Raw genomic sequence first — 7027 nt, 5'->3', positions numbered from 1 at the left:
TTTAAAAATTCTTAATAAAATGGGAAAATCCTGCCGTGCTTTAAGCTGTCAGTTGAGTGAGTTAAGAGAGTGGCAAGACTATTCCCTTTTTAATACAGCACCACACACAGCTGCAATAAAGTAAACAAAGTTTTGCATTTATCTATGGGTTGTTATGAACATGGCTACAGCTGTTCATCCAACAATCCATTTTCTGACATGTGTCCAGTTCAGAACTGTTGGGAGTTGGTGCCTATACTGGGTATCTTGAGCGGGTGCTTAACAGGATCCAACCTTTAATGGAGTTCCAGTCTTGCAAATATTTGACTAAACATAATTCTAAAGTAAACTGTATTAAGTTAGTGTTTCGAAACTTCCACATTGTCTAGACATTCATTAATGATTTGAAGAACAAAGCAAATCTCACTATCATAGAAAAGGGAAATGGACAATCTCAAAGACACGCATACTTACTTCCTTAAATGAATCAGCAAACACTAACTTTGAATAGTTTGTTGGTTTATTAACATATCAACTAAAATTAGACTAAAGCACATACAACTTATTTGAATGGTAGTAGAATGAATGCAAGTCCAGTTCAATGACTAATTCTGCATTAATACACAGGCATTAATAACAGTAAAGTCTCACATTTGTGATTTACCATAAAACAACAGTACACGGGCTGTTTTTTTAGGAATTCTCAATTAATAATCTTAAATTAACAAGATTAAATTTCACAAAGTTAGCCTTGAAGTCTTGACAAATCTAAAAAAAAGGTGCGAAATGTTTGGAAAATTAAAACATCAAGTAGGTGACGTTTGAAATTAATTTTGATTATTAAATATTACTCTTTATAAGTGCTACTAACTAGCTAATGTCTTCTTCATATATAAATGTAAGCATAAACCACAAAATGGGAAATGTCATAAACCTGACAGCGATTTTTCTGACAGGCCTGGTATAATAGTGTTTTATAACAAAATATATTGTGTAAAGGACTTATCTTCATTCAGTACCTCATATGACAATGATATAATTTTTGAAGTTTTATTTTAAGTATTGGCTTTAAACAGTATTTATTTTTTGAATAGATCTAGTATGTACACATTTTCAGATAAATCATGTACTCTATGACAATGACATCATTCTTTACAAACCCTATGCTGAATTCCCCCAATCCAGTAAAATATTCCCCAAAGAAACAGAATCCAGCCCATTTGTTTTCCATCCATCCATTCATTATCCATTCCGCTATATCCTAACTACAGAGTCAGGTCACTGGGGTCTGCTGGAGCCAATCCCAGCCAACACAGTGCGCAAGGCAGGAAACAAACCCCGGGCAGGGCGCCAGTCCACCGCAGCCCATTTATTGTTACATTGTTAAATTCAAGTCCTATTAATCATATCTTCACTGACAACATTCCTTTACCGAGCTTTCTGAAAAATGCATTTTCATTTTTTGATGTCATTTACAGAATGACAGAATGCAAGATCCTGAAATGCTGATGTCCATTCCCATGTTTTTTCCTAATGGAAATAGTTCTACTATGCCATTTCTAGGAAGTTTATATCCTGGAAGCATTAAGTGAAAAACAGGAAATAATCTTGAATGGTATGGTATTCAATTGTTGGGCAAACACATATAGACCACAAACTCTTACTCACAATGGGCAAGTTTACAGCTGACATTTAATCCATCTTGCATCTCTTTTTGGATGGAAATCCCATCTAGACATGAAAATGCGCAAACTTCACAATTGCAGTATTCTTTTTGCTATTCAGATCCCTGCCTCTGTATAATTTAATTCAAACCTTCTTTTAAGTATGTTTAACAGATTTTATGATAATTGATGTAGAAGATGATAAATAGTTTTATAAGTGATTTGTAGTGATGCACATTCAGCTGAATATGCCCTTTAACACAAACATAAACAGCAGTAGTGTATTACTTATCCTACTGATGACCTAGTGACTACATAAATATTTAGGCTCCATGATTCATTATGTTTATTTCAAATGCATTTATTTATACTCACTTTACATAACTAGTGGCAGTTGTGTTACTGGTTAAAATCACAACAAAACGGTTTATGTAAAGAGGTCACCAATGAGGGATAGATAGATAGATAGATAGATAGATAGATAGATAGATAGATAGATAGATAGATAGATAGATAGATAGATAGATAGATAGATAGGACAAACTTTATCTGTCCCCAAGGGGAAACTTGGCTTTTTAAAGAAGTTCTTTAAACACATACATACATACATACATACAGTACATACATACATACATACATACATACATACATACATACATACATAAATAAATAAACTTTATTCTGAACACACAGTGGATGAGTGTAAAGCAAGAAAATTAAAAGGAAAGAAAAGATTTGACTTAGCTGTCACAGTCCCAGTTAAGTGCTAAACAGACATGTTGCTGTTGGCATTAAGGAGCCCACATAGCATTTCTTAACACACTTCTGCTGAATAATTTTTTGGCTTAAAGTCCTCAGTTTTAGTGTGTCGGAGAGATGATGTAGAACATTGTTCATAATGGCACTCAGTTTTGTTTTAATTCTCTCCATTGCTACTACCTCCAGACAGGGCTGGTGCCCCCATTAAGGTAAATTAAGCATTGACCTAGGGCACAGATCATAATAAGCTGCATGGGTTAGCTATTGAACAGTCAGTTGGCACACTAATAATCTTGGTCTAGGGCACAAAATAACGAGGTATTGCTTCTAGGGGGTCCAGAGTACAACCCATAACTGAGCTTGCCCTTTTAATTAGCTTGTTGGTTCAGTGGTCCACTCTTGAAGTGATGTTACCAGCTCAGCACACCACAGCTTAGAAACTCACCCTGGCCATCACAGAGTTATTCCACATTAAAGGAATACAGTCTACGAAGAAAACAGAGCCTGCTCTGTAGTTCCTCAGTGTTCCGAAATCAGTCCAACCTGTCATTAATGTGGACCACCAAGTAGTTGTAGGACTGGACCACCTCTGCATTCACTCCTTGAATAGTGACTGGATATAAAGGCTCTCCGGTGCGACAAAAATCAATTACCAATTTCTTGGTTTTGTTGATGTTAAGATGCAGACAATTCTCTTTGCACCTGACTACTATAATCTGTCTCATCTCCTTTATCAATACACCCTATAGGTGCAGAATCATCGAAGAAGTTCTGTAAGTGACATGACCTGGAGTTATATTAATATAACAGAAATACCACTTTCTTCGATGAGTTTAAAGGATTAATGCTGAACCCCACAGCCAGACTCATACTAACTATTTATAATTTGGTCCTTCCCAATAGTAATTCTTTTTATACCTTTTACTAAATTGTGCACCATTTTGTAGAAATCAAAACCTTGAATGTTAATATACATGTATATTTAGATTAATAACCAAAACTGCATTATAAATTAACCAAACCAGCACTTGAATTTAGTAGGTCCCTACCTAAAAGACTGTCCATTGGGAATGACAGGAACAGAATGTTTACATAGCAGCAATGTCTACTTGCACATTGAAACTACTGGCAGTGTAAGTGACTTAAGTTCTATTTGGTCATATATCTCTGAGAACACTCAGCAGCCACAAGTAATTGCATTCACAGCTTCCCACTGCAAATATTTTACTCTCAAAAAGTATGGATTTTGCGATGTGTTCTGGTAGTGAAGATGAGGCTAATTGCTGCGAGTGTAGTCTCATGCTGTCTCCACCTCTGGTTTTATTGGCACCCCCCACTATATCCCGGTGGATGTAGATGGGCCTGTTGAGTGCAAGCAGCAGGCAGTGTACGAAGGTAACAGCTTGCGGAAGGATGTACCAGAATCCCAGTGCCACTGTACACTTTATTCTGAGCAGAGAGAGAGCGAGCGAGAGCCAGCAAGCGAGAGAGAGAAACAGAGAGAGCGAGAAAGAGAGAGGGAGGGGGGTTGTTGGGGGTCCTAAGCGCGCCAGTGCAAAAGACCGCGTCACCTCGGCAACCAGTCGCGCGCAGCATCCGAGCCGCATCTCCTCACCTCTCATCATCAGCAAGCAGCGCTAGTAAGTTTGTTTCTGTTATTCCTTCTTATTTGTACGATGTGGATGTCACTGTTTTTTGTTTCTATCATTTTTTAATCTGATATTTAGTGCTCACGGCATATTTAAAGCCCAGAATTTAATATGCTATATGATTTTATCAATGGTTTGTCAGGACGTCGGGCTGCTAGACCGCACTCTAATATTTCTATTTGGAATGAGATAAAAAATATGTGCGACACAAAGTACTCTGCACAGCGATTATGTGACCAGCATCTTGTGATTTGAAGAGGGTTCACTGTTTAGCAAAAATAGTTGGTGTAATTGCAATTTCGCTAGTGTTATTGCTGGAATTTTGTTTTAACACCATTGTTATTATATCTTTATTATTATTTCAAAATCCTGCTCTGGAGTTTTACGGGGTTTGGGGGACCCACACTGGGAAACGTATTTTACTAACCAGCCATTCAGGCGTAACAAGGGACAGGAGAAACCTGGTACTGTGTTGTAGCCTCCGCCCATGCGGATCTCTCGGAGACAAAGAGCTGTAGAGCCACTGGGGGTGAAATACGGAATGTTACACAGTATATGAAACCTCGGACATTGTCAATAGTGACTCCAGTTCAATAAGACATTTCGTATTCGCTGTAAGATTCGCAGTCCATGTAGGCACAGTTACAGTCATCGCATTCGGACTGCGGCTGGAGAGCTTCATCTGCAGACAACCAGTGCGGAATCCTGGCTTTCTGTACCAAAATGATTTCTCTTCCAGTTTAAACACAACATCGAAGCGAACCATGCAGCCAGCTGCGCATGTTTCACTCCAACACCCGTAGTGTGCATGGCATTTTTACATTTAACTTTTGATGTAATTTAAAATATTGGATATCCGTTTGTTTTGAATATTGGCCCATTCAGTTGTAATTATATGATATTTTACTGAAGTTATTTTAAATATCATTTGAACGGCAAAATATTTGAGGACTTAAGACAAGTTTTATTTTTATTTTTTCAAATTGCTCATCACATGCCTTATTATATTTACATATATATGTATGTAAAACTGCATGTATGTGCATGTAGACATATTTGTATACAATTTTGTATATATGTTTATATCATATATGTATATACTCATATACATACATATTCTATGCGTATTTTTAATTTTTTAAGTTCATAGCATCTTTTATAAAATGTATTGTAGTACTATAGTGTGTTGTGTTCTACCAAGTAATGAGACCATAAAATATACAGCACCCCTTATAAAGTATGTGTACCTCTGAAAACATTACGTCAGATAATATGAAAAACTGCTGTAACAGATACCTGCAGCCATAATACTTACGATCTTTAAAGGATTGGTGTCCATTTTCGTCTGCATTTCAAACAAAACTAATTGGTTCCAGGATGATGGGATTTCATGGTGTACAGAGTAGCCAATCAAAGGAAACTGGAAAACAGAAACAATTAGCATTGTCTTTTAACAAGAGTGCAACTCTTCACTTCCAAAGTTTAAAACAGGCCAGAGCCTAATTTCCTTTTAGTTCTCCGTGCATTTTTAATACATTACAATACATGAGTTACATTTTTGGAAAGTGGTGTTCAAGTATGTCAGGTAATCAATAAATCATCTTTGTCCATAGATCCTTTAACATCATACAGGCGAGATAACATATGATATCAATTTGACACATTGAAATTTAAAAAGCAGGGCTTCTGTGTTTTTAGATGTATTATACACATACTATTTTAATAATGATCACAACATGACTCTTTTTAATAGTGATATTAAATATTAATAGTGATAGTGATGTTTTGATTAGCACAACTTTGACTTTGTGCTGTTCTGATTTTGCTGTATAGATTTTAAACAAAATGGTGCAATATTGCACTGATTTTTGCCTCACAAAGTGAAATCACTTTCTAACTTGCATTTGCTATGCTATATTTTTTCTTGACTTCCTGCTATAGGCAGTTTGTCTTTGCATTATCTATTCTTGAACTCTATACATTCTCTATTGTCTTAATTTCTGCTCATCAGAACTATCAATCTTTTATAAGGATTTAAAGAGGGAAAGGGGTGACCACATCAGTTCATTCACATTCCATGTTTAGCTAAAAATATTTTAAAATTTCTAGAGTGATCATTTCCACATTGCAGTTAAAAAATATGTAAATGTGAAAAATCACTTTTCAGTTTTACTATTTTTTATACAAACATATGAAAATCTTTATCTTACTGATGTTTAGATCAATATAGTCAACAGAATATGTCTATAACAGTAAAAGACTTGACAAACAGTATTAATTTATAACTTAATAACACACTTTTTTTGTAAATTAAAATATTTGTATGTTAAATATGGCTTCAGAATGCATGACGTACTGTTGGAGGAACAAGCACCAGCTGAAATCCTGGGCTGCATAAGCAGGATTGAACATGGATGGAGAGATGGACATATTAGTGTTTTATTACAGTGTAATGTGTTGGAGCAGAATATGTTAACATGAACTTTACATGTGTAGTGCATACATATTTATTTTAGCAGGAAGATATACAGATTCATATAAAATGAAAAATTCATCCATTCATCCATCCATCCATCTATATTGCTAACCACTGGGCATCTGGAGTCTACCCCAGCAATCACTGGGTATAAAAGAGGAACAACACATGAACAGGTCATCAACCCATTTGCAGAGCTTGAAAAAATTGACAAATTAATAAGCATTTGAGAGAAACAGTTCTCCAGTAGGGTGGCATTGTGGGGCAGTGGCAGCGCTGCTGCCTCGCAGCAAGGAGACCTAGGTTCGCTTCCCGGGTCCTCCCTGTGTGAAGTTTGCATGTTCTCCCTGTGTCTGCGTGGGTTTCCTCCCATAGTCCAAAGACATGCAGGTTAAGAGCATTGGTGATCCTAAATTGTGTTTGGTGTGTGAGGATGCCAACCCTGTGGTGGGCTGGCATCCTTCCCGGGGTTTGTTCCTGCTTTGCACCCTGTGGTGGCT

The 7027-nt window shown here is 36.5% G+C and overlaps 1 protein-coding gene across 1 annotated transcript in view; it reads left to right on the top strand.

The window, feature by feature from the left end:
• Nucleotides 1-3792: 3792 nt before the first annotated feature.
• The window catches only part of caly (calcyon neuron-specific vesicular protein), a 128281-nt gene continuing 125046 nt past the window's right edge, over nt 3793-7027 (top strand). The window contains exon 1 of the mRNA XM_039773688.1: nt 3793-4042. The gene's annotated coding sequence lies outside the window, so the exon portion shown is untranslated. The remainder of the gene's footprint in view (nt 4043-7027) is intronic.

Source organism: Polypterus senegalus, chromosome 1, assembly GCF_016835505.1.
Source record: "Polypterus senegalus isolate Bchr_013 chromosome 1, ASM1683550v1, whole genome shotgun sequence".
Lineage (NCBI taxonomy): Eukaryota > Metazoa > Chordata > Cladistia > Polypteriformes > Polypteridae > Polypterus > Polypterus senegalus.
This window is presented reverse-complemented; position numbering and strand designations above follow the sequence as displayed.